The sequence below is a fragment of the Schistocerca gregaria genome, chromosome 3, assembly GCF_023897955.1.
Source record: "Schistocerca gregaria isolate iqSchGreg1 chromosome 3, iqSchGreg1.2, whole genome shotgun sequence".
NCBI classification, from domain to species: Eukaryota; Metazoa; Arthropoda; class Insecta; order Orthoptera; family Acrididae; genus Schistocerca; species Schistocerca gregaria.
In genome coordinates, this window is record NC_064922.1 from 805,279,850 (window position 1) to 805,305,164 (window position 25,315).

The 25,315-nt window shown below is 41.8% G+C and overlaps 1 long non-coding RNA gene and 1 other non-coding gene across 2 annotated transcripts in view; one reads left to right on the forward strand and one right to left on the reverse strand.

The window, feature by feature from the left end:
• Window positions 1-25,315, forward strand: part of LOC126354369 (uncharacterized) — a 931,233-nt gene that overhangs the window by 496,674 nt on the left and 409,244 nt on the right. The window lies entirely within an intron of this gene.
• Window positions 20,983-21,055, reverse strand: Trnaa-agc (transfer RNA alanine (anticodon AGC)). The gene has a single exon. It is a non-coding gene; the product is annotated as a tRNA-Ala (tRNA).

The window sequence follows — 25,315 nt, forward strand, 5'->3', positions numbered from 1 at the left end:
TTTATGTAGCAGTTATAAGAGATATTAAAATCACAGAGCAGTCATATGTCGCATATAACTACACTTTATTGACATCACACGTCAAACACATCTGTGTTTTTCTTTGCTTGCAGCACGTGTAATCGTACACACACACACACACACACACACACACACACACACACACACACACACACACACACACACAAGACACTAGTTTTTTGAAATGTTTAGTCTTAATGTTTTCTAGCATATTCCCTTCATATTTTGTGACATATAGCCTCTGACGACGATAATCATAGTGTGACACTGGTCTTGTAACTTGAAAACGGGTCAGCTAAATACACTCTAATTGTAGAATGATCATAATGTGTGTTTTACATTTATAAAAGTGAAGTTGTCCAACTCAGACACGTCGTAAGAATCAGTTAGCACTATTTGGAGTTTGTTTGCCAACTGTTGTTACTCTTGCGACCTATCACGCCATACCGTTGAAATTCGTGGTCCCCGATGTCCGAACGACAATTCTGCGCTACGACCTCGCGACCCAGGCTTCAACCAGAGGTCCTTCTTTCCAATATCTGCGGGCGTTGATGACATGCCACAGAGGGAGAGGAATGGAATTTTTGATTTCATTTGCATACGAATCTCGGCCGCATATTAATGTACCGTAGTGTGCAGAATGGAACAATAATGAGAGCTGCATCCAGGCCCGCCCACGCCCATTGCCCGAACAAACGTGGAACGCTCGGCTGCCAACTGTAATCAGACGGAACATCTGCGTTCCAGGTCACAGATGTACGGACGATTGCACTGAGGAAAACAGGGCTGCTATCATATTCACCACATGCATAGCATATCTTCCGGCCCCATCGTCTTTTACAATTTTGAATTTATCCTGTCGGTAGGTCGTTATCTCCTAGAAGCCACAGGGAGCGGGCTTGGTAACATACGGATTGGAGAGTAATTCCAACCATTACCGTACTCTTTTCGCCGTATAACAGTTACTCTCTCTCTCTACTCTGTAGCTGATAGTAGGTGCAAGACCCTACCTTCAAACTACGTACCTACTATCGTTATAAATATTCTAGCATACAACCATTAATATTAGGAATAGAATCCACAGTAACGCGTTTCTAGGGTCAAGCTTCTATCATCTTACTGTCCAAGTTAATGCTACTTAAAGGTAAAAATATAAAAACAAATAAAATTAGCCGAGAACGGTAGCCGCGAGGTCTAGGGCGTCCTGTCACGGTTCGCGTGGTTCCCCAGTCGGAGGTTCAAGTCCTCCCTCGAGCATGGGTGTGTGTACTGTCCTTAGTGTAATCTAGTTCAAGATAGAATAAGTAGCGTGTAAGTCTTGGGGCCGATGACCTCAGCACCGGCCAGAGTGACCGAGCGGTTCTAGGCGCTACGGTCTGGAGCCGCGCGACCGCTACGGTCGCAGGTTCGAATCCTGTCTCGGGCATGGATGTGTGTGATGACCTTAAGTTAGTTAGGTTTAAGTAGTTCTAAATTCTATGGGACTGATGACCGCAGTAGTTAAGTCCCATATTGCTCAGAGCCATTTGAACCATTTTTTCGATGACCTCAGCAATTTGGTCTGATAGAAGCTTAACACAAATTCAAAATTTCCACAAACAAAATTATTCACGCATGAACTGCTCGTCTTACTTTATGAAAGCAAGACGGGCAATCGTTTTTAACAACAGAACTCGCCAGCGTCACACTTTACGTAATGCGGGAAAGTTTCCTGGTCAGTTGCTATTTCAATCACTGCTTCTGCTCGCCCTAAAATTCAGTTCATCAGACTCTCCTATATAAGTTCATTAGATGAAAAACACTCCAGTTGCCACGCTGTATTTAACACGGATGGCACTGCAGAAAACGGCCAATAAGCGGTTCGGATTACAACACTCGTCTGTTACATTACCGTTCAGAAATGAAAACCCTATAAGAAACACAACGAACAGTTAACTGACTTTTATCACATCCGTGGTTGAGTGCAAAGCGACTCGGAGACTATTTCGACGAACGGACGCGACTACTTCATTCGTACTCCACAGGGGCAAGTGTCGTTCGCAGTGTCAGCCGGTGAAGGGATCACTCAGTTCTGAAGTGTGGTGCCCATTGCTGTCTCTAGTACTCTTACACATGATGAGTACTAAAATTTATCTCAGGTTTATCCATTTGTGAGTTTGCGTTACCCTAACAATTCTTTATTGTATCGTGGTTATTTCCTGAGTAAAGCCTAATAAATGAAACTACCTTGCAAAATAAAGCCTGCAGCCTCTGAAAGGATCAACCTCTTGTGGTTTGTGAATGAAATATTTGGGGTTGTCAAAAGCCACACCACATCATTATTTTCTAGTGATAAATGAGAATTTTTGAGGGCAAGATCGCATGTTGAAATTTTTTTTTTCCTAGTGACCAGTTTCATAGATCGAGTTGTCATCTTCGGATCTACGATATACTAGGAGAAGAACATTACTACGACATTTGCATAACTGTACAACCATTATACAAGTTGAACAACAACATAATAACCAGGTAACAGTATTTCACATACCTTCTGGAAATAATACACTCATGTTCAGGATAAACAGAACACCTTGAACGGCTCGAGACAGGATAATGACTTAGCGCTTGGTCAGCAGGTGGCTTAAGTGAGCCACGAAGTCTATTATCAAGTATTCTTTGAAATACTGCACTGTACTTCTTAGAAACACTGACATTAAAATGGTTTCTATGCTACAGAAAAATTATCTGTCGGTCTAATCAACCTAGACTTGTGAAAGCGGTAACTGAGAAAACAAAAAAATTTCAACATGAGTTCTTGTCTCAAAAAGTTCTTATTTATCACTAAAGATCTGATAGTGACCAGCAGTGCTTGTAATTTATATTACTTTCTAGATACTACATTATGTCGCAATCTAAATGGTAGATTTTAGTAGCATACAAGAGGCTGTTAATCTATACCAATTCCACTAAATTCTAAATGTTGTTTTTGCTGAAATTTGCAAAGTGTAAAGAGAGTAGAATATATCTAATGAAAGTGTTTTCTATGTCACATTACAGATTTCTGTGAAATTTGTGCTTTCTACTTTCTACATCTACATGGCTACTCTGCAATTCACATTTAAGTGCTTGGCAGAGGGTTCATCGAACCACAATCTCTCTACCATTCCACTCCCTAACAGCGCGCGGGAAAAACGAACACCTGAACCTTTCTGTTCGAGCTCTGATTTCTCGTATTTTATTTTGATGATAATTCCTACCTATGTAGGTTGAGCTCAACAAAATATTTTCGCATTCGGAAGAGAAAGTTGGTGACTGAAATTTCGTAAAAAGATCTCACCGCGACGAAAAACGTCTTTGCTGTAATTACTTCCATCCCAATTCGCGTATCATATCTGCCACACTCTCTCCCCTACTACGTGATAAAACAAAACGAGCTGCCATTTTTTGCACCCTTTCGATGTCCTCCGTCAATCCCACCTGGTAAGGATCCCACACCGAGCAGCAATATTCTAACAGAGGACGAACGAGTGTGGTGTAAGCTGTCTCTTTAGTGGACTTGTTGCATCTTCTAAGTGTTCTGCCAATGAAACGCAACCTTTGGCTCGCCTTCCCCACAATATTATCTATGTGGTCCTTCCAACTGAAGTTGTTCATAATTTTAACACCCAGGTATTTAGTTGAATTGACAGCCTTGAGAATTGTACTATTTATCGAGTAATCGAATTCCAACGGATTTCTTTTGGAACTCATGTGGATCAACTGCCACCGCCCACACCATACATCAATCTTTTCTAAATCGCTTTGCAACTGATTCTGGTCTTCGGATGACCTTACTAGACGGTAAATTACAGGATCATCTGCGAACAATCTAAGAGAACTGCTCAGATTGTCACCCAGGTCATTTATATATATCAGGAACAGCAGAGGTCCCAGGACGCTTCCCTGGGGAACATCTGATATCACTTCAGTTTTACTCGATGGTTTGCCTTCTATTACTACGAACTGCGACCATACCGACAGGAAATCACGAATCCAGTCGCACAACTGAGACGATACCCCATAGGCCCGCAGCTTGATAAGAAGTCGCTTGTGAGGAACGGTGTCATAAGTATTCCAGAAATCTAGAAATACAGAATCAACTTGAGATGCTCTGACGCTCAAAAAAATCGTCTAAATCCATATAAAAACTCTAAAAATAGTTATTTCACCTTCTTGAAATGCCGCTGGGTGCGGCCATTGCGAGGGATCATTTGCTTGCCATTCGGCGGCATGGGCCGAATTCAGAACCCATTACTACTATTGGAGAGTTAAACGGGGAAAGCCACACTTTCCACACCGCAACAGGAAGAATAAGCGAAGAAATTCATTTAGTGGATTTGCTGCATCTTCTAAGTGTTCTACCAGTAAGCAATGTTTGGTTCGTCTTCGCTACTACGTTTTGTGTCAGATCTTCCAATATGAGTTTAAATTCGCACGTTTTAGGTTGGGCTTGACAGTGGCCGCTATGTCCCAGAATCTATGTATGGTCTTATTTCTTTCGTTGTGACATTGATAACAGGTTCTATTGCACTATTAAGCAACACATACGTGCACGCACCACTGCATACTTTGCATTTTACCACTCAAATATACTGTTTGTCTTTACGTCCTTCTGCATGCTCCTACGAAAGAGTCAGGGGCCGTTGCCGTTCATCTATTTCGGGGAAGCCGAAAATACTCTCTCTTTGAGGTACTGCCACCGATCGACCACCAAAGAAACAAATGCAATTCTTAACAGCTGACTATCGATACATGCAAAGATCTGCAGCTTACAGCGTGTTGCTGAAAGTTAGTTCAAATGGTTCAAATGTCTTTAAGCACTGTGGGACTTTAATCTGAGGTAATCAGTCCCCTGGACTTGGAACTACTTAAACCTGACTAACCTAAGGACATCACACACATCCATGCCCGAAGCAGGATTAGAACCTGCGACCGTAGCAGCAGCGCGGTTCCGGACTGAAGGGCCTAGAACCGCTCGGTCACAGCGGCTGGCTGAAAGTTAGTAATGGTGGATACATTTAGTGACGTGTCTCTTCATTTTATGCCAGACGTTAATGATGATACAAATATCTGTCCTAAGCCGTTAGAGCAGCCAGACGGAGCAGAAGTGTGCCCATGAGTGCGACTTCAGATGACCTGCAGTCGAGCTTATAGTCCTGTATACGCTATGCTATATGACATGGGAGCTGACATCATTACCTCCAGTTCTCTAAATTGTCTTTGAAAGTACCAAGTTATTTTATTTATTTAGCGTATGGCTCATAACATCACAGTAACAATTACAGAAACAACACGATTTAAAAAAATCACTTATGTATAAACAGTACAATAAATAACAGTTTGTACATAAGGACGCCACCAATTGTAAATTTACACTCACAGAACAGCAATCACAAACAAACGTCCAGCTTAGATAATATATAGTCGATTGCCTCCTGGGTCGCCATTAGGAAATCCTGTGGGTCACCCTTATATGCCCTAGTGGGCATTCCTGCACGATGTGTTTGACCGTCTGTCTCCCAGCGCCACAGTCGCAAGCGGCCGAAGGAAGTTTACCCCATCTGTATAAGAAGTCGGCGCATCTCCCACAGTTGGTTCTGATGCTATTAAGAGTTGACCAGACTTTTCGAGGGCAATCAAATCCTTTTGGTTTACTAAAGATGCATGGCGTACTGTGGCACTTTACTGCTGTTCTGCTCTCCCATTCCTCTTTCCATCGGTCATTTATTTTAAAGTTGGTTTGGTGCAGCGCCTGTGCGGTCTTTAGTGGAGGATGCCTAGACCGGAGTCCGTTTCCTTGGATGCCGTGAGTACCTTCATGGATTTGTAATTGAGGGTTGGTCGCGATTTTTTGAAATTCTCTAACCAGAGCGTGTTCTCGGCGCAGGTTAGGAGGGGCTATGTTACTGAGAACGGGCAGCCACACCGTAGGAGTTGGTCTGATTGTGCCTGATATAATACGCATTGTTGCATTAAGTTGGCTACGTACCATGTGTGTGTGTTCGCTGTTGTGCCACACTGGGGCGCAGTATTCTGCCACTGGATGCACCAAGCCAAGTGCGGATTTTCTTAAGGTAGATGCTGTGGAGCCCCAAGTGGTGCCACAGAGCTTCTGCAATATGTTGTTGCGTGTTTTAAGTTTGGCTGCATTTATCGTCAGGTGTTTTTTGAATGTTAGTGACCTATCTAGGGTAACCCCAAGGTACTTTGGGTGTTTGTTGTGATTTAGTATTTTCCCGTCTAGATGTACATGTAGTTCTCTGTTGGCCATTTTGTTGTTCAAATGGAAGGCAGATACTTCCGTCTTTGTAGCACTAGGTTGTAGCCTCCATTTTCTAAAGAACTCGCTGAGAATCCCTAGGTCGCTAGTAAGGATATCTTCGGCAGTTTCTATATTTCTGTGGGCTGTAGGCAGACCCAAGTCGTCAGCATAACCAAATTTGCGCGATGTGGTTGCAGGCATGTCAGCGATGTAAAGGCTGAAAAGAAGGGGTGCAAGGACAGAGCCTTGTGGGAGTCCATTATTGAGTTTCATCTGTTTACTTCTCTCATTCCTCATTATTATTTGGAAGGCTCTATTTCACAACATATCGTCAATGAGGTTGGCTATGCTCTTGCAGGGGACGGCACAGATTAATTTGTACATGAGTCACTGTTTCCAAACTGTATCATAGGCTGCTGTTAGGTCTATGAATGTTGCAGCTACTTTATGTTTCTCCTGCAACACCGCCTCTATATATATTGTCAGTGATACGACTTGATCTGTACAGCAGCGATAGGGACGGAATCCTGATAGTTCGATAGGGATTTTTTTGAGTATAGTTTAGCCTATTCTGTTGAGGAGCAGTCTTTCTAGTAATTTATAGACCATACTGAGAAGGGCAAAGGGGTGGTAACTCTCTGATCTATCATCTGGTTTACCAGGTTTCAGGACTGCGATGATCTTTGCTTGTTTAAGTGAGGGAGGAATGTTACCCATTTGGCGAATGTCCGTAAAGAACTTGGCCAGCCATTCTTTTGTGTAGGCTCCGACATGTATGAGAAACTCAGGGTGGATACCATCTAAACCTGGAGCTTTGCCTTGTTCAACCTTCTTCAGGGCATTGGTAACCTCATCGATACGAATATCTGATGAATATTCTGAGTCCATAAGTCCTTCTTCACTTTTGTTGTGTGCTTTCTATCTCGTGGGGCTCTAGACGCAGAAACTATGCAGGATGCAACATTGTTAGGAGATATTTCGTCCTTTCTACGTTCAGGTGGATTTGAGCCTCCAAGTTTACGCAGTAGGGACCGGCTTGTCGGCTAGACTTTGGAAAGTCTATATTTTCAACAGTATTCACCCATTTTCGCCGTCTAACAAAGTCGATGTTATGTAATAGTTCATTCGCTATTTCCCGGTCCCTATTCTTGAGGAACTCCGCGTGCAGGTCATCGCATATCCCAGCCCAACCGGGAATGTATTTTTTGTGGTACCCTCTTGGGATCGCTGTTTTCGCAGAGCTAATGCCCGCTCCCTCAAACCTCTCATAGCTCTTGCTGGTTGAAGAGATCCAGCTCAAGGTATAATAAAGTTGTTTGGAGAATTTTGTCCATTCACCTTGGTCGAGACCTTGTTATCAGGATGGCTGTACCGATATTAATAAGCACAGGGCGGTGCTGGCTATGAGGGAAGTCCGTCAGGACCCTTCTAGAGGCTGTCAGTGGTTTATCGTTTGTATCCCTCGGAACAAAGCACAGGTCCGGGTAATAGTCGCAGTTCCACGAGGCTGATCTGAATGTCCCTCGGTCCTTGGAGTCAAAGGACAGATATGTATTTTGTTCCTCGGACCAATCGACCAGCATGTCTCCATTGCTATCATTCGTACTGTATTTCCACATTTCGTGGTGACTGTTATAGTCCCCAACGTATACGCTTGGGTGTGGGTGGATCTTTATCACTTCAGCCGGCCATGTAGTAGCAGGAGGTTTATAGATGTTAGTTACTGTAACTTCTCCTATTTTGATGACAACTTCGTGGATATTATTTGCAATGGAGGCTTCAACTAGAAAGGCGTCCTCTAAGTCCCCACGCACATATGTCGCAACGCCATAGTGTCTGTCACACGTGGCTCCCAGTATCCCTCCTCTAGCTTCAAGTTGGGCTCTATTTTCAGCATGAGTTTCCTGTATGCCTACCAGGTCAATGTCGTTATCGTGTAAAATTCTCTGCAATACTTGCCATTTTGCTCCGATTATGCCCTCAATGTTGAAATGGCAGATTCGGATGCATGGTCCGAGATCCTTAGTCAGTCTAATTTCCCTGTATTTGCAGGTATCACGAAACCATTCTTAATTCGGTGTCTATAGAATTTGTCTGAGTTTTGCAGATAGTGCGCCGCCACATGGAAGAAGCGTAATAGCTACGACCTTCACAAGTTCCTCTTCTGCATCGCCCGCTAGTATTCTCTGATAAGCACTCGTGTCGAGGACACGTACTGTGGTCTATTACTTAAGAATTCTTCGGGCCACTCGCATATTTGGGAACCTATTCCGTATGCTCGTACCTTGGTTAACAGTCTGAAATCGGAAACGTGTCAGACGCTTTCTAGTAAATTAGGAATATGGAGTATTCCTGGTGCTATTCATCTATGGTTCGCAGGATATCATGTGAGAATAGAGCAAGCTGAGTTTTACATGAACGATTATTTTTGAATCCATGCTGATTTGCGAATAAAAGCATTTCCGTCTCACCGAAATTATTTATGTTCGAAATAAGAATATGTTCTAGGATTCTGCATCAAACCGATGCTAAGGATATCTGTCTTTAACTTTTAGGGGTCCATCCTTTCACCTATCTTATACACAGCAGGCTCCTGCTCAGTTTGCCAGTTTGTTAGTAAGCTACTTGTTCCATTGTTCAGTCTCACCGTAACCGCTATGATGTTGAACGTGTCAAGTATATAAGAAACGCGCACATGAATCAAGTCTTTTTTAAGCTTAAATATTTGTTTTGCCTACCCCATTACCTTAAATGGCACAAAATGCATATATTATACCTACATATATATTTATTCCTATTCAAGAATTCATCTATGGTACAGAAGGAGTTATGAGGGAGATATGATTTCAGTTTATTTTTACTATTACTGCTGTCTGTCAGACATTTTATTTCATCTGGTAATTTATCGAAATGTTTTACAGCAGCATATTTTAACCCTTTGTGTGCCAAAGATAGGTTAAGTAGAAAATAGTGTAAGTCTTTCTTTCTTCTGATAGCCGGCCGGGGTGGCCGAGCGGTTCTAAGTGCTACGGTCTGGAACTGCGCAACCGCTATGGTCGCAGGTTCGAGTCCGGCCTCGGGAATGGATGTGTGTGATGTCCTTAGCTTAGTTAGGTTTAAGTAGTTCCAAGTCTAGGGGACTGATTACCTCAGATTAAAGTCCCATAGTTCTCAGAGCCATTTGAACCATCTTTCTTCTGATATTATAATCATGAAGTCACTGTTGCTTTTAAACTGGTCCATATTGTTGAGAACAGATTTCAATACTGTGAGGCCGTTGTAAGAGTTCCTCACCTTTTAAACATATGCCTAGAAGATGTGCGACTATGAGCCCCACACATTATTCTAACCACTTTCTTTTGAGCAGTGAATACTTTTTGCCTAGGTGTTGAGTTATCCCAAAATATTATTCCATATGATATCAGAGAGTGAAAGTATGCAAGGTATGTTAGCTTACTGATTTCTATATCCTCAAAATTGGCAATTACTCTGATTGCAAAAGTTACTGAATCTAGTCGCTTTAGGAGATCCAGAATATGAATTTTCCAATTAAGGTTCTCATCTACATGTACACCCAAGAACTTAGTATGCTCTACCATGCGTACTGAATTCTGTTGATGTGTTATATACGTTGAAGGAACTGTACTCCTTGGAGTAGAAAACTGGATGTACTGTGTTTTTCCAAAGGTCAGAAGCCATTCGCAGAAAACCAATTAATAACTTTTTCAAGGACGTTATTCATATCATTTTCATTTCGAGTTTCTTTTACTACATTAATAATGATGCTTGTATCATCAGTAAACAGTGTCAGTTTAGCTTCTTGTTTCAGATAAGAAAGGAGTTCATTTACATATACCAAGAACAGAAGGGAACCCTTGATCGAGCCCTGTGGAAGAACTGGTGTAATTTCGCCTCGTTTAGGTTTAGGAAACTTCTTTGAATCACTTAAACCATATACAGAAACATTTTGCTTCCTGTTCTGCAGACATAACTGTTTCATTTATACCATAGAATTATAATTTCTGTAACATAATACCGTGGTTCATACAGTCAACTGCTTTCGATAAGTCACAGAAAATTACTGTTGGTGACATTTTACTGTTTAAGACTCTATTATGTAGGCAATGAAATTGTATATTGCTGTTTCAGTGGAACAGCAGTTTTGAAATCATAACTGTGATGTGCTAAGTATCCCATTACTGTTGAGATGGCTAATCGCTTTTCAGTGCATTACTTTCTTGACGTTTTTTGAAAATGCTGTAAGCAAGAATACTGGCCGATAATTATTGGCATCTGTGGTGTCCTCTTTTTTTTAGTAGGCTTGCCAGTAGCATATTTTAACCTTTCTGGGAAAATACCTTGAGTTAGTAATGCATTACATATGTGACTCAGAACATCAGCTGTATCTACTCCACATTGTTTTAATATCTTCTGACAGATATCATCTACTCCATTGGAAGATTTATTTTTCAAAGATTTAATGATTTTCGTTATTTCACAAGACGTTATTAGGTGAAAATTAATCTGACTAGGATTTCTCATATCTGACTTTTCCAAGTACTGCTTGGCTTTTTATTTTGAACTCTTCTCACTAATTTTTTCACCTACACATCAGAAATGGTTGTTAAATACATTAGCTATTACTGTACTGTTTGTTAAGATCGTCTCATTCTCATTACTAATAATACTACCTATCCCAGTGGTTACTTTTCCTTCTATCAATATTCAATATTGGTTTGATTTTATTGCCGAAATTGTTGTTTCATCTCTAACGTACATATTTCTTGATTTTCTGACTGCTTTCCTCAGTATGTCACAATATTTTATAGTGTAAAATTACTTATGGGTCTTTACTAATTCCTGCAGTCTCATACTGTTTCCTTTTTCTTTCTGAAGACACTTTAATACCTGTAGCAATCCAAGGTTTCTTTAAAAACTGTTTGATGTTACATTCAGTAATTTTTTTCTGGACAACAATGTTCAAAGAGGGATATAAATTTATCAAGAAATATGTTGCATTTTTCATTAGCATTTGGCTTATTATATACATCTTCCCAATTAACATTTCTTAAACTTTCTCTGAAGTGCTCTGTAGATACCTGACTGACCAACCTCACACTTTTATTTAATGGTTTCTGAACTGTACACCCTGTTAGATTTTGCAAGTTATCAATTATGCATCATGGTCTGATATTACATTTATCACAGGGAAAGCATATGTTAGTTTTACATACTCTTGCTGTACAAACACATTATCTATGAGAGTGCTGCTGCCTTGAGGTATACGTGTAGGGAAAATAATCGTTGATTCTAAATGGTATGTCATTAATAACACTTGTAGTTCACTTTTCCTGTCAGTATTGCTTAGAAAGTTTACATTGAAATCACTACAGATTAATAACATATTCTTTTTGTCTGTCACAGCGTATTAGGAAGTCAAATATTTTTGTGAATAGCTTCCAATCTCCCCACCTGTACACTGCTGCTAATATCAACTCAACATTATCTAGCTGTAGTTCACATACACAAACTTCCAAGTGGTGATCGACACAAAATTTGCTTACTTCTACAGTTTGGTACTTACAGCCTTGTTTTGTGTAAATGACAGCTCCTCCTTTATCCATGCTAGATCCGCAAGTATAAGACGCTACATTATACCATATTTTATACTCACATTTTCCATCCCCACAGTTACACAGTGTTCAGACAGACGTTATCTCATTCTTATTTTTGAGATCTAAACACCTCAATAGCTCATCTACTTTATTTTTTATTCCTGTGATATTTTGATGAAGTAAATTGAAACTCCCCTTAGCCTTATCCCTGTTTACTGCACATGAAGCTCCTTTTGTTGTATCTTTCTTTATTGTTGTCTGTATGGACTTTGGCTTTAACCTGAAAAACCTGTGTGCCTGGTCCCATTAAGTACAGTGATTATCCTTTGTGCTACTGTGTCCCCCTTACAGTATCTGCTAACAGAGAAGCTAATTTATCTTTCCCCTTCCTATTTAGGTGCAGGTCATGTGTAGTGTATTTCCACCTACCAATAGCATCAACCGGAACAATACTTATGTGAGATCTTGCCGGTGTCTGAAGCATCCTGTTCAGCTCAGTGTTAACATGCCGTAACACCAGTGTTTATCCAGGGCCAATTATGGCACTGAAAGAACTCCACAAACCCGACATTTGTGTGCCTAGTTTATCCTCCTGTTTTATTCGGGTCACTCCTAATACTAAATCTTGGATTCACATCCAGGCTGTTTTCTGCTCCTCTAACTACAATTGCCTGATCTTCCTTCTCAAAGTCGCATAGCTGACCTGAATTTTCTGTCAGCTGGCTAAGGCTAGCACTTGGTTTCACAAAACTTGTGACCTGGTATCCTGAATCTAATTTCTCCTGAAGCTGCTGGCATTCACTCCTCCCATGACTGCTACCTAGAAACAGAATTCTTCTTTTCCTATTCTGATTTGATCGATACTTTTTTTTTTCTTTAAGCTAACATTCTGCATCAACCTAATTTCAACTACAGCTGGACTTTGCACTGGGAGAGAGATTCACGATAAAGTCATTATACGTAAGCGATCAGTGTCATGGGCTGCACTCTGAGATTCCATCCTGACCCGGTGATTTATTTGTTTTGAACTCTTTCAGTCGTCTTTCTACACCAGAGATGGTTATGTCCTCCATACATCAGGCTGTACGATGGTCAAACGATGGTATGTTTGTACGAGCCCCCTGTGTGAATCATTTCTTAAACGCGAAATTTAAATCTTCCGCTTTCCTTTTGCAAATGTTCAAATGTGTGTGAAATCTTATGGGCCTTAACTGCTAAGGCCATCAGTCCCTAAGCTTACACACTACTTACCCTAAAATATCCTAAGGACAAACACACACCCCCTTGCCCTAGGGAGGACTCGAACCTCCGCCGGAACCAGCCGCACAGTTTTCCTTTTGCCAACTTCTATTATCACACCAGTGACTGGACGGAAGCCTTCAACCCACTTAGCGACTTAACGTTGGATCAAAATTTTCTCGAACTTTCGACAAGATCTTTCGCTACTGTTTGACGGTGGCAGTTGTATGTTTCACGTCGATCTTTTTAAATACGCACGAATTTACACTAACTTTAGCCTGTTGACATTTGCGCATTCTTTTTTGAACTGAGATTGCAACAGTCTCTGCTTATTCAGCAATTTCCAAATTTTGTCATTAAACTATGTCTGGTCTTTTCAGTCCTTAATCCATTTATTCGGCCTCCTCCAGAGAACGGTTTACATTTAGTTTAACTTTACTAACCATCGTTCACAACGGCTGACATCATGTTCATTAATCTCTGACTCTACACTGGCACCCAGCGCGGGTCTGCTGCACGGTACTAGTGCCGCAGCGGCCAAGGAAGTAACTGCGAGATGTTCTCTGAGTTTCACGCATGCCGAACGAAGAGGGGAGGGTGGGAGAAAAGTAACGTGCCGTCGGTATTGTTACCATCATCAACGTCTCGAAAAAGTGAACAGCTGCATCAGTGAATGTTTCCCTCTTCACTAAATTTCTACAACAGCCTGTAAGCAGCACATAGTTTTGTGCATCGATAGTTCATCGTAAGAGTCATGTTTGTGTCATTGGTGTGTGACCAATGACAGTTACCGTGAAAAAGTCTTTGGGATTCGCCTATATGTTACTGAAGTCTGGCTTGCTCGTAGGAGCATGGGGCGGTAAGTGCAATTGAAACGTGAATTTTACTGCTAAAAACAATTACACTGAAGGGCCTAAGAAATTGATATCGGCACGCGTATTCAAATACAGAGACAGAATACGACGCTGCGTACGGCAACGCCTATATAAACCATCAAGTGCTGGCACAGATCTTAGATCAATAATTGCTGTTACAATGGCAGGCTATCTAGATTTAAATGAGTTTGAACGTGGTGTTTTAGTCGGCGTACAAGCAATGGGACACAGTATATCAGAGGTAGCGATGAAGTAGGGATTTTCCCTTACGACCATACCAAGAGAGCACCGTCAATATTACGAATCCGGTAAAATATCAAATCTCCTACATCGCTACTGCTGGAGAAAGGTCCTGTAAGAACGAGATCAACGACGTTTATAGAGGATCGTTCAGTGTGACAGAAGTGCAACCCTTCCGCAAACTGCTGCAGATTTCAATGCTGCGCCATCAACAAGTGTCAGCGTACGAAACATTCAACGGCACATCATCGATATGGGCTTTAGGAGCCGAATGGCCACTCGTGTACCCTTGATGACTGCACGACACAAAGCTTTAGACCTCGCCTGCGCCCGTCAACACCGACATTGGACTGTTGATGACTGGAAACATGTTGCATAGTCGAACGAGTCTCTTTTCAGATTGTATTGAACGCATGGACGTGTACAGGTATGGAGACAATCTCTTGAATGCATGTCAGCGGGTACTGTTCAAGCTGGTGGAGGCTCTTCTATGGTGTGGGGTGTGTGAAGCTGTAGTGATATGGGACCCCTGATACGTCTAAAGATGACTGTGACTGGTGACACATACGTAAGCAACATGTCTGATCACCTACATTCATTCATGTCCATTGTGCATTCCGATAGACTTGGGCAATTCCAGCAGGACAATGCGACACCCCACAGTACTAGAATTGCTACAGGGTGGCTCCAGGAACACTTTTCTGAGTTTAAACACTTCCGCATTATTGAACGTATCTGGGAAGCCTTGCAACGTGCTGTTCAGGAGAGATCTCCACCCCCTCGTGCTGTTACGGATTTATGGACAGGCCAGCAGTATTCATGGTGTCAGTTCCCTCCAGCACTACATCCACTTAGTAGAGTCCATGCCACGTCATGCTGCGGCAATTCTGCGTGCTTGCGGCAGCCCTACTCGATATTAGACAGGTTTACCAGTTTCTTGGCTCTTAAACGTATTTGGTGGTTCGTCTACGTATATGCCACGAAATAATTCACTTAGTACGCCCAGGGCACAGTTTAAGCCCATTCGTGCATGTTATGAAGTTTTATTTGTATACTGCGGTGCCGACTGAACCACGAAGGTCTGACCATGTTCCCGAGAAAGTGTGACCAGAGTAACCATGAGAAAGAACAAATCTGAGAATAGAGTGGATTCAACTACAACTCTATTACCTTGCGGTGTTATAGCATCCATTCTTTTCCTACGTGTCCGACTTTTTACCGTGCTGCAAAATTTCAGTATATATATTTAACGACAGTCTCACGGAGAAAGAAGTAGGCAGTGTTGGAGAATAGGTGGGTGGTATAGACTATGTTCGTAACATACACTTTCATTTCGAATGCCAAAATTGTTCCAGCCGAGCCATTTACAAGATGTTTCCACAAGAGAGTAAGGATGCTGACAGAAAACTGAAAGAAACCAAAAGCGAAAATGATGCGCCTCCGTTGTTTTCACACCAAGGTGAAATATTCAATGAAACTGCAAACTGAAATACTTTTCTTTTCTTTACAGGTGCGTTACGCTTTCTTCACACGCAGCTGCTGGATTTTACCGCTGTAAAGATAACAAACGCATGTGCAGCGCGAAGGAATAGTTGAAAGGTAAGCCACAGCGCTGACTTAACTGTAAGAAAGTACTCGAATTCGTATACGCTCCATTATTCAGCATTGCACCTGCTGCACCTCCCCTTTTACCTACGAACAAAATGACAACTGAGTTTAGAACACAGCTGTTTCCGGACACCTCGTCTAAATTACGTCCTCTCTTTTATCAGTTATTGAGCTTCACTAGCGCTTATAAAAGTCAATCGAATGTCTTGCGATTTCTCTAAGATTCATTCCTCACTAGCGCGCTTTTTCGGGCCTTTTATCACGAATGCAAACATACAGATCCACAGATCCATAACTTTCGTCGATACCATACTTATCGCTTCGTGGTCACTTCTAGGAATGCAGGTCCATGGCTCCTCCACATGTTTCGAGACTGTTTCTGCGTTAGTATCTCCAACTTTGCATAATGCGGATGAAGGTGAATTGTGTTGTACTTTTGTTTGTCATAGCTGAACAAAACATATTGTCTGAATAATTCAGACTCATCGAAATTATGTTGTTGTTGTTGTTGTCTTCAGTCCTGAGACTGGTTTGATGCAGCTCTCCATGCTACTCTATCCTGTGCAAGCTGCTTCATCTCCCAGTACCTACTGCAACCTACATCCTTCTGAATCTGCTTAGTGTACTCATCTCTTGGTCTCCCTCTACGATTCCTACCCTCCACGCTGCCCTCCAATGCTAAATTTGTGATCCCTTGATGCCTCAAAACATGTCCTACCAACCGATCCCTTCTTCTAGTCAAGTTGTGCCACAAACTTCTCTTCTCCCCAATCCTATTCAATACCTCCTCATTAGTTACGTGATCTATCCACCTTATCTTCAGTATTCTTCTGTAGCACCACATTTCGAAAGCTTCTATTCTCTTCTTGTCCAAACTAGTTATCGTCCATGTTTCACTTCCATACATGGCTACACTCCAAACAAATACTTTCAGAAACGACTTCCTGATACATAAATCTATATTCGATGTTAACAAATTTCTCTTCTTCAGAAACGCTTTCCTTGCCATTGCCAGTCTACATTTTATATCCTCTCTACTTCGACCATCATCAGTTATTTTACTTCCTAAATAGCAAAACTCCTTTACTACTTTAAGTGTCTCATTTCCTAATCTAATTCCCTCAGCATCACCCGATTTAATTTGACTACATTCCATTATCCTCGTTTTGCTTTTGTTAATGTTCATCTTATATCCTTCTTTCAAGACACTGTCCATTCCGTTCAACTGCTCTTCCAGGTCCTTTGCTGTCTCTGACAGAATTACAATGTCATCGGCGAACCTCAAAGTTTTTACTTCTTCTCCATGAATTTTAATACCTACTCCGAATTTTTCTTTTGTTTCCTTTACTGCTTGCTCAATATACAGATTGAATAACATCGGGGAGAGGCTACAACCCTGTCTCACTCCTTTCCCAACCACTGCTTCCCTTTCATGCCCCTCGACTCTTATTACTGCCATCTGGTTTCTGTACAAATTATAAATAGCCTTTCGCTCCCTGTATTTTACCCCTGCCACCTTTAGAATTTGAAAGAGAGTATTCCAGTCAACATTGTCAAAAGCTTTCTCTAAGTCTACAAATGCTAGAAACGTAGGTTTGCCTTTTCTTAATCTTTCTTCTAAGATAAGTCGTAAGGTCAGTATTGCCTCACGTGTTCCAACATTTCGACGGAATCCAAACTGATCCTCCCCGAGGTCTGCATCTACCAGTTTTTCCACTCGTCTGTAAAGAATTCGCGTTAGTATTTTGCAGCCGTGGCTTATTAAACTGATAGTACGGTAATTTTCACATCTGTCAGCACCTGCTTTCTTTGGGATTGGAATTATTGTATTCTTCTTGAAGTCTGAGGGTATTTCGCCTGTCTCATACATCTTGCTCACCAGCTGGTAGAGTTTTGTCATGACTGGCTCTCCCAAGGCCGTCAGTAGTTCTAATGGAATGTTGTCTACTCCGGGGGCCTTGTTTCGACTCAGGTCTTTCAGTGCTCTGTCAAACTCTTCACGCAGTATCGTATCTCCCATTTCATCTTCATCTACATCCTCTTCTATTTCCATAATATTGTCCTCAAGTACATCGCCCTTGTATAAACCTTCTATATACTCCATCCACCTTTCTGCCTTCCCTTCTTTGCTTAGAACTGGGCTGCCATCTGAGCTCTTGATATTCATACACGTGGTTCTCTTCTCTCCAAAGGTCTCTTTAATTTTTCTGTAGGCAGTATCTATTTTACCCCTAGTGAGATAAGCTTCTACATCCTTACATTTGTCCTGTAACCATCCCTGTTTAGCCATTTTGCACTTCCTGTCGATCTCATTTTTGAGACGTTTGTATTCCTTTTTGCCTGCTTCATTTACTGCATTTTTATATTTTCTCCTTTCATCAATTAAATTCAATATTTCTTCTGTTACCCAAGGATTTCTAGCAGCCCTCGTCGTTGTACCTACTTTATCCTCTGCTGCCTTCACTACTACATCCCTCAGAGCTACCCATTCTTCTTCTACTGTATTTCTTTCCCCTATTCCTGTCAATTGTTCCCTTATGCTCTCTCTGAAACTCTGTACAACCTCTGGTTCTTTCAGTTTATCCAGGTCCATCTCCTTAATTTCCCACATTTTTGCAGTTTCTTCAGTTTTAATCTACAGGTCATAACCAATAGATTGTGGTCAGAGTTCACATCTGCCCCTGGAAATGTCTTACAACTTAAAACCTGGTTCCTAAATCTCTGTCTTACCATTATATAATCTATCTGATACCTTTTAGTATCTCCAGGGTTCTTCCACGTATACAACCTTCTTTCATGATTCTTAAACCAAGTGTTAGCTATGATTAAGTTGTGCTCTGTGCAAAATTCTACTAGGCGGCTTCCTCTTTCATTTCTTAGCCCCAATCCATATTCACCTACTATGTTTCCTTCTCTCCCTTTTCCTACACTCGAATTCCAGTCACCCATTACTATTAAATTTTCGTCTCCCTTCACTATCTGAATAATTTCTTTTATTTCATCGTACATTTCTTCAATTTCTTCATCATCTGCAGAGCTAGTTGGCATATAAACTTGTACTACTGTAGTAGGTGTGGGCTTTGTATCTATCTTGGCCACAATAATGCGTTCACTATGCTGTTTGTAGTAGCTTACTCGCATTCCTATTTTCCTATTCATTATTAAACCTACTCCTGCATTACCCCTATTTGATTTTGTGTTTATAACCCTGTAGTCACCTGACCAGAAGTCTTGTTCCTCCTGCCACCGAACTTCACTAATTCCCACTATATCTAACTTTAATCTATCCATTTCCCTTTTTAAATTTTCTAACCTACCTGCCCGATTAAGGGATCTGACATTCCACGCTCCGATCCGTAGAACGCCAGTTTTCTTTCTCCTGATAACGACATCCTCCTGAGTAGTCCCCGCCCGGAGATCCGAATGGGGGACTATTTTACCTCCGGAATATTTTACCCAAGAGGATGCCATCATCATTTAATCATACAGTAAAGCTGCATGTCCTCGGGAAAAATTACGGCTGTAGTTTCCCCTTGCTTTCAGCCGTTCGCAGTACCAGCACAGCAAGGCCGTTTTGCTTAATGTTGCAAGGCCAGATCAGTCAATCATCCAGACTGTTGCCCCTGCAACTACTGAAAAGGCTGCTGCCCCTCTTCAGGAACCACACGTTTGTCTGGCCTCTCAACAGATACCCCTCCGTTGTGGTTGCACCTACGGTACGGCCATGTGTATCGCTGAGGCACGCAAGCCTCCCCACCAACGGCAAGGTCCATGGTTCATGTTGGTAACCGAAAATGAAAACCATCACACGAACAGACAAGCCACACAGAAGAAAATCATACAGCACACTTAGTGAGTCTACGTGTGACTGCTACACGTAGCCAGGTGAGACGGTATTTTCAACCTGTGGCTCATGACTGCTTTGCTGGAGCCTCTTAGTTACACGTCATAATGACGACATGATTTAAACCATTTTACACTGATATTGTGTTGTTAATTTAGTCTGAAAGATGAATTTCTTTTTAATTCAGAAATTCGTAGTATTAGTTTGCAAGTCATGTTTATAAGAAATGAACTGAATCAAAATGGGTTCAGTTTAGCGATAGAAGAACAAACATTACCATAATGTTACCGAAATGAAAATATGGTAGCTTGTTGTTGCCATAAATAACAAACGATAGTATTTGATCTAGGGCATATGAACCTGAAACCAATTTTTGCACAGACAAAGTTGCTGTTTTAATTAATTCGTATTAATTAAAATTTTCTCGATTCACTTTGTGAGTCACAGCGGAAGGATTTAGACCTTACGTTACGACCGAGAGAGTCGACTTTCTTCGAAACAGCTGTCTGCCGCGGTTGTTATTTCACGTTAGTATTCAGACTATTCTATGAGCAGCCAGGTTAATCGCCTCTCAATTCTGTAAGAGCGTGCCTGGTACAACACTATCAACTGCTTCACTTATCTACCAAACAGTTCATGAGAGCTCCCTTCTAAGATGAATATGGTTTTATTTAGAGTTGAAATGCACCTCAGAAGGTACTGGTCGGCTTCTCGTCAACTTCTTCGAAGGGAGAACGAGACAATTTTCCCAATGGTGTCCAGCAGATTTCTTTTCCACATGCTCTTATGTGTCTAACGATCTCGAGTTAGTGAAGAAATTTTAATCTTATTTTGCAATTATGATGTTTGGAGGTATTGCCTGATAAAGATTCATAGGGATGTTAAATACCAAGGCTCCTGCAGTGGAAACTCAGAGTTTAACATGAAATTCAAGACTCAGTGCGACTTCGCATTTTACACACACATTCCTCCTCCTCTTCTTCTTCTTCTTCTTCTTCTTCTTCTTCTTCTTCTTCTTCTCAGGCCGTAACATTAAACGAGAGGTGGAATTCTAAAACAGTTTTGCCAGAGGTAAAGGCAAAATTACCATAGACGAAGGCAAACCATTGGCGAATATTGTAGACAGAATGTATTAAGGTCGCGTGCAGAAATTTCGAATTCGAAGTTACGTATTAAATGAAATCTGTGGCTGCGTTTCATTCAACTTGTGTACGAGGTGAGTCTGTATTTTTTGTGAGCACGAGTAAAAAAAAAAAATTCTGGAGGCGCCGGGTATCGATCCCGGTACCTCTCACATGCTAAGCGAGCGCTCTACCATCTGAGCTACGCCCCCAGTACAACACAGTTCTGTCATCCACAACTAGTGCCGTCAGTAGAGCGAGGTCAGCCCACTTTCTCTCGGCCCTCGCTGGCCGCACCCGCCCGCCAGCGGGACTGAATCAAGCGGCACGCGGCAGTGGCTAGTCGGCGGTCGCTGCAACCGCAGCAAACGTCACAACGAGGTTACCACAAACAGGTAGCTTTCAACAGTGGTCAGTGCCGAGTCGGCACAGGGGTACAATGAAGAAGCAATTGTTCCATATTTATACATGTAACACCTGAAATATATTTTTACTATGTCGGAAGAACAGGTAAAGAAAAGAGATGGGAGAAGGGCTTAGCAGCCAGGATTGTACTAGGCAAGAGGAGTTTCTGTAAAACTGATCGGTTTATACCATCTAAAATTACAGGCTGCCTCAAAAAGATTCAACCAATTTCGCAAAACTAAAAAAAGCACTGAAATCTTAAGGCACTGTTCACTGGGGGAACTCGAAGGACAGGTTTAGCCGCCTAATTATAAAGCTTTTCCTGTCCTTTGCGCAGAATTCCACCTTTACTTCGTGAAGAGAGATAATTGTGTATCTGATAGGTGTAGGTATAGTTGTCTGTAATGGGCGGGTGTCTAGTGTTCTATCATGTTTGTGTCGGACAAAGACGCTAGGAGGGAGAAGATGTGAATCTGATGCCCACACTTATCTTACGCCAGTCTAACGCCACTAACGGAAACGCCGAGCTTACAGTCTACATTCGACTGATGGATCACTACCAACAGTCCACCAGCAGTCACATATGCCCTTCATCACGAGGCAATGCGGAGAGGTTTGGAATTTAATCGAGGACATAGGCGCAAAGCCTGATGAAAAGGTACTCGATGCCACCAACTTTCCTTTTGTTTGATGCACAAGCAAAGATAAAGCAGCACGTGATATACCTAAGCCGTTTCCCATCCAAGAACTGACCACGTCCGACGTCGCTTAATTTCGACGAACTGACGAGAGACAGTGTATTCAACGCGGCCAGGTCGATTCAAGGGGCCATAGCTTGGAGATGAATACACGAGGAAAGTAGTGTCTTGAAAGGAGGGTATAAGATGAACATCAACAAAAGCAAAACGAGGATAATGTAATGTAGTCGAATTAAGTCAGGTGATGCTGAGGGCATTAGATTAGGAAATGAGACACTTAAAGTAGTAAAGGAGTTTTGCTATTTGGGGAGCAAAATAATTGATGATGGTCGAAGTAGAGAGGACATAAAATGTAGACTGGCAATGGCAAAGAAAGCGTTTCTTAAGAAGAGAAATTTGTTAACATCAAGTATTGATTTAGGTGTCAGGAAGTCGTTTCTCAGAGTATTTGTATGGAGTGTAGCCATGTATGGAAGTGAAACATGGACGATAAGTAGTTCGGACAAGAAGAGAGCAGAAGCTTTCGAAATGTGGTGCTACAGAAGAATGCTGAAAATTAGATGGGTTGATCACATAACTAATGAGGAGGTATTGAATAGAATTGGGGAGAAGAGGAACATGTGGCACAACTTGACAAAAAGAAGGGACCGGTTGGTAGGACATGTTTTGAGGCATCAAGGGATCACCAATTTAGCATTGGAGGGCAGCGTGGAGGGTAAAAATCGTAGATTGAAACCAAGAGATGAATACACTTAGTAGATTCAGAAGGATGTAGGTTGCAGTAGGTACTGGGAGATGAAGAACCTTGCACAGGACAGAGTAGCATGAGACCTGCATCAAACTAGTCTCAGGACTGAAGACCACAACAACAATAACTGGCCGAAAAGGAAGTTCCAACTGGTCGTGAAGTGGAAACCGCAGTGAATATCAGAGATGTTTTATTTGCAACAGTCAGTTACACATGCCAGGTATTTCTCTATGTAGTCCCCGCTGCGACTTAAATATTTCCGTAGCGTTGTATCAACTTTCCAGCAACCTTATCATAATACGCTTACTAGTTAGGCCAACGAAAGCCAACGACCGACACCCAACCACTTCGTTGAACGAGATTTGGTTTGTGTTTACAGGAGGCAAATCTTAGCCAAAGCAGCGGTAGGCCTTGGTTGCAGTTCGGTCTGCTGACAGTTATATGCAAGCGTTGGCGGATGGTGGATGTCGGGTCGAATATTAGTTGGTTCAGTAGCGATTTGTTGTGTCTCTAAAAGGGGTTTGTATTTAAATTTTTCAGGGTAGCTACAGGACGCACTTAGTATGTTTTATTGAAAGCTTTCGCTGTTTAATTAAATAAGAGCATCATCAGAAACTCTGGAACTTACATTTTAAAGCACAGTAGTTGGCGGTTAACGAGCAAAGCCAGTCAGTAATAGATATTAAGTGCGACTTGTGCCTGTCCTGAGAAAATTAATTTCAACATTCGCTCTTTCGCTTGCAGGCCGTGTCTGCCGTCGTTTAGCATGTGTGTTTACTGTATTAAAAAATAATGAAGTATAGAGTGGAATACGAAGACGGCAGTAAAACTGATAGAGCTTTATCGAGAACGGGAATTTTTATGTGCTCTACGAACTGCGATTGTAAAAACAAACGGAAAAGTCTAGACGCTTGGAGGGCAGTAGCTCAGCTGTTAGAAAGCGACGACTTTTCGCCGCGAGCGACCAAGAGAAACAAACAAAACTGGGAGGAACTATTAGCTTCATGCAGCAGATACAGCTCTTCTAAAAGAGGCGTTGTCTTCGAAAATTTCAAGAATCGCACAATTAAATAACAATTCGAAATCTGTAGATTTCATCCGGAAAAAACGTGAAATAGGCCATACTCGAATTCAGCGTTGAGTTAGACATAAATTTTGTCCTACCATACTGTTCCCTATTTTTTGAAAGAGAGATCGTTCACTAGCGTTGTTTCTTCTTCGTCTTTCCCTGATGATAGGCTTCTTTCAGTAAAATAACAGATGGACATGCAACGGACGCTTCATCCTCTACTTTCCTTATAACATCGGCCGGTGAAATTGTAGTTAAAACGCTATTTTATAACAATAACAGAACAGGAACAAAGTCGACAATTTCTCAGCTCCAATTGCGATTGCACGTGCCCTAATCCCTTGGCCCAATCCCTTCGTTTGGTGTGGATGAGAAGCAGATCGCTAATGCACTGGTGACTAACGTTCGGCCGAATCCAGTAGTTTGTTGGCCTGCAGTGGTCTAGTGCGTACGCGCTTATAGGAGGCAGCCGCCTACGCTTTCCACAGTTCTCTACGCTGGTCCGCATCTCGTTGACTGTGCCAAAATGTTGTCTACATAGCCTGTGGATCATATGGGCAGGGATGAAAATTAGAGGGATCGCGTCCGGGCTGTACGATGGGTGATCAAACACTTCCGAGCGAAAACGTTGCAGGAGCGTCTTCCTCGCACCTGCAGTGTTCGGCCGAGAATTGTCATGAAAAGGACGTACATGACTTTAAGCTATGTAGGGTCGAATGAAACAGGCGAAATCTCACGGCAGGCACCTGTACTTGGCAGGAGACTCTACCCTCTAGACAACTTTAAGTGCCCACTGCCCAAAACATCTCTTCAAACCTCCATCTGACTTTCACTTTAGTTTCCAATTCGCGACCAATCTGGACTTACTTTCTAGAAATCCCTGTTTCATGTGGTCGCCAGCAGAAGTGTCCGTGATTCAGCCAGTTCATTCGTTCGCTCACTCATTCATTACCCAGTGTGCGTAGAGCCGAGACAGCACCTTCTAAATAAAGAACATAAACTCTTAGCACCGGCCTGTGACGTCATCGCACGTAGTTCGACGCAGGCACGCCGGCGTCAGTGTAGTCTATTCCGTAAACGGACCCAGAGATAGTAAATTCGTGAAGAAACAGAGTTGAACTTACCGATGATTTATACAACGGCAATATTTCTTCCTTGAATGAAATTACTGTTGTATTTGTAAGTTATTGGTGTGCATTTTTGAATGCTTTCCAAGCAAAATAATAAAATGGTTAGTACGTATATTTTCAGACAATGTAGTTGTGTACTTATGAAGGAAGTGTAGTGCACTTACATGTATCTGAGATTCAGACCCAGGAATTAAGACAATTTACAGAAAAACTGATAAGATATAGATGTAACTTTTTACTCATGTGTTCACATATTTTTTATTACTGTCGTCTGGCGGACTTTAAACTCAAGAAAATAACAAGACATCTGTCTACATTTGCTATATGCACCTACTCAGGCTTTTTTTCCGTTTTGCGAAGCTCTAGCGATAAATTTAAAAAAGATAATTATTTGTACATTGTAAAAGCGGAAGTATTTTTAA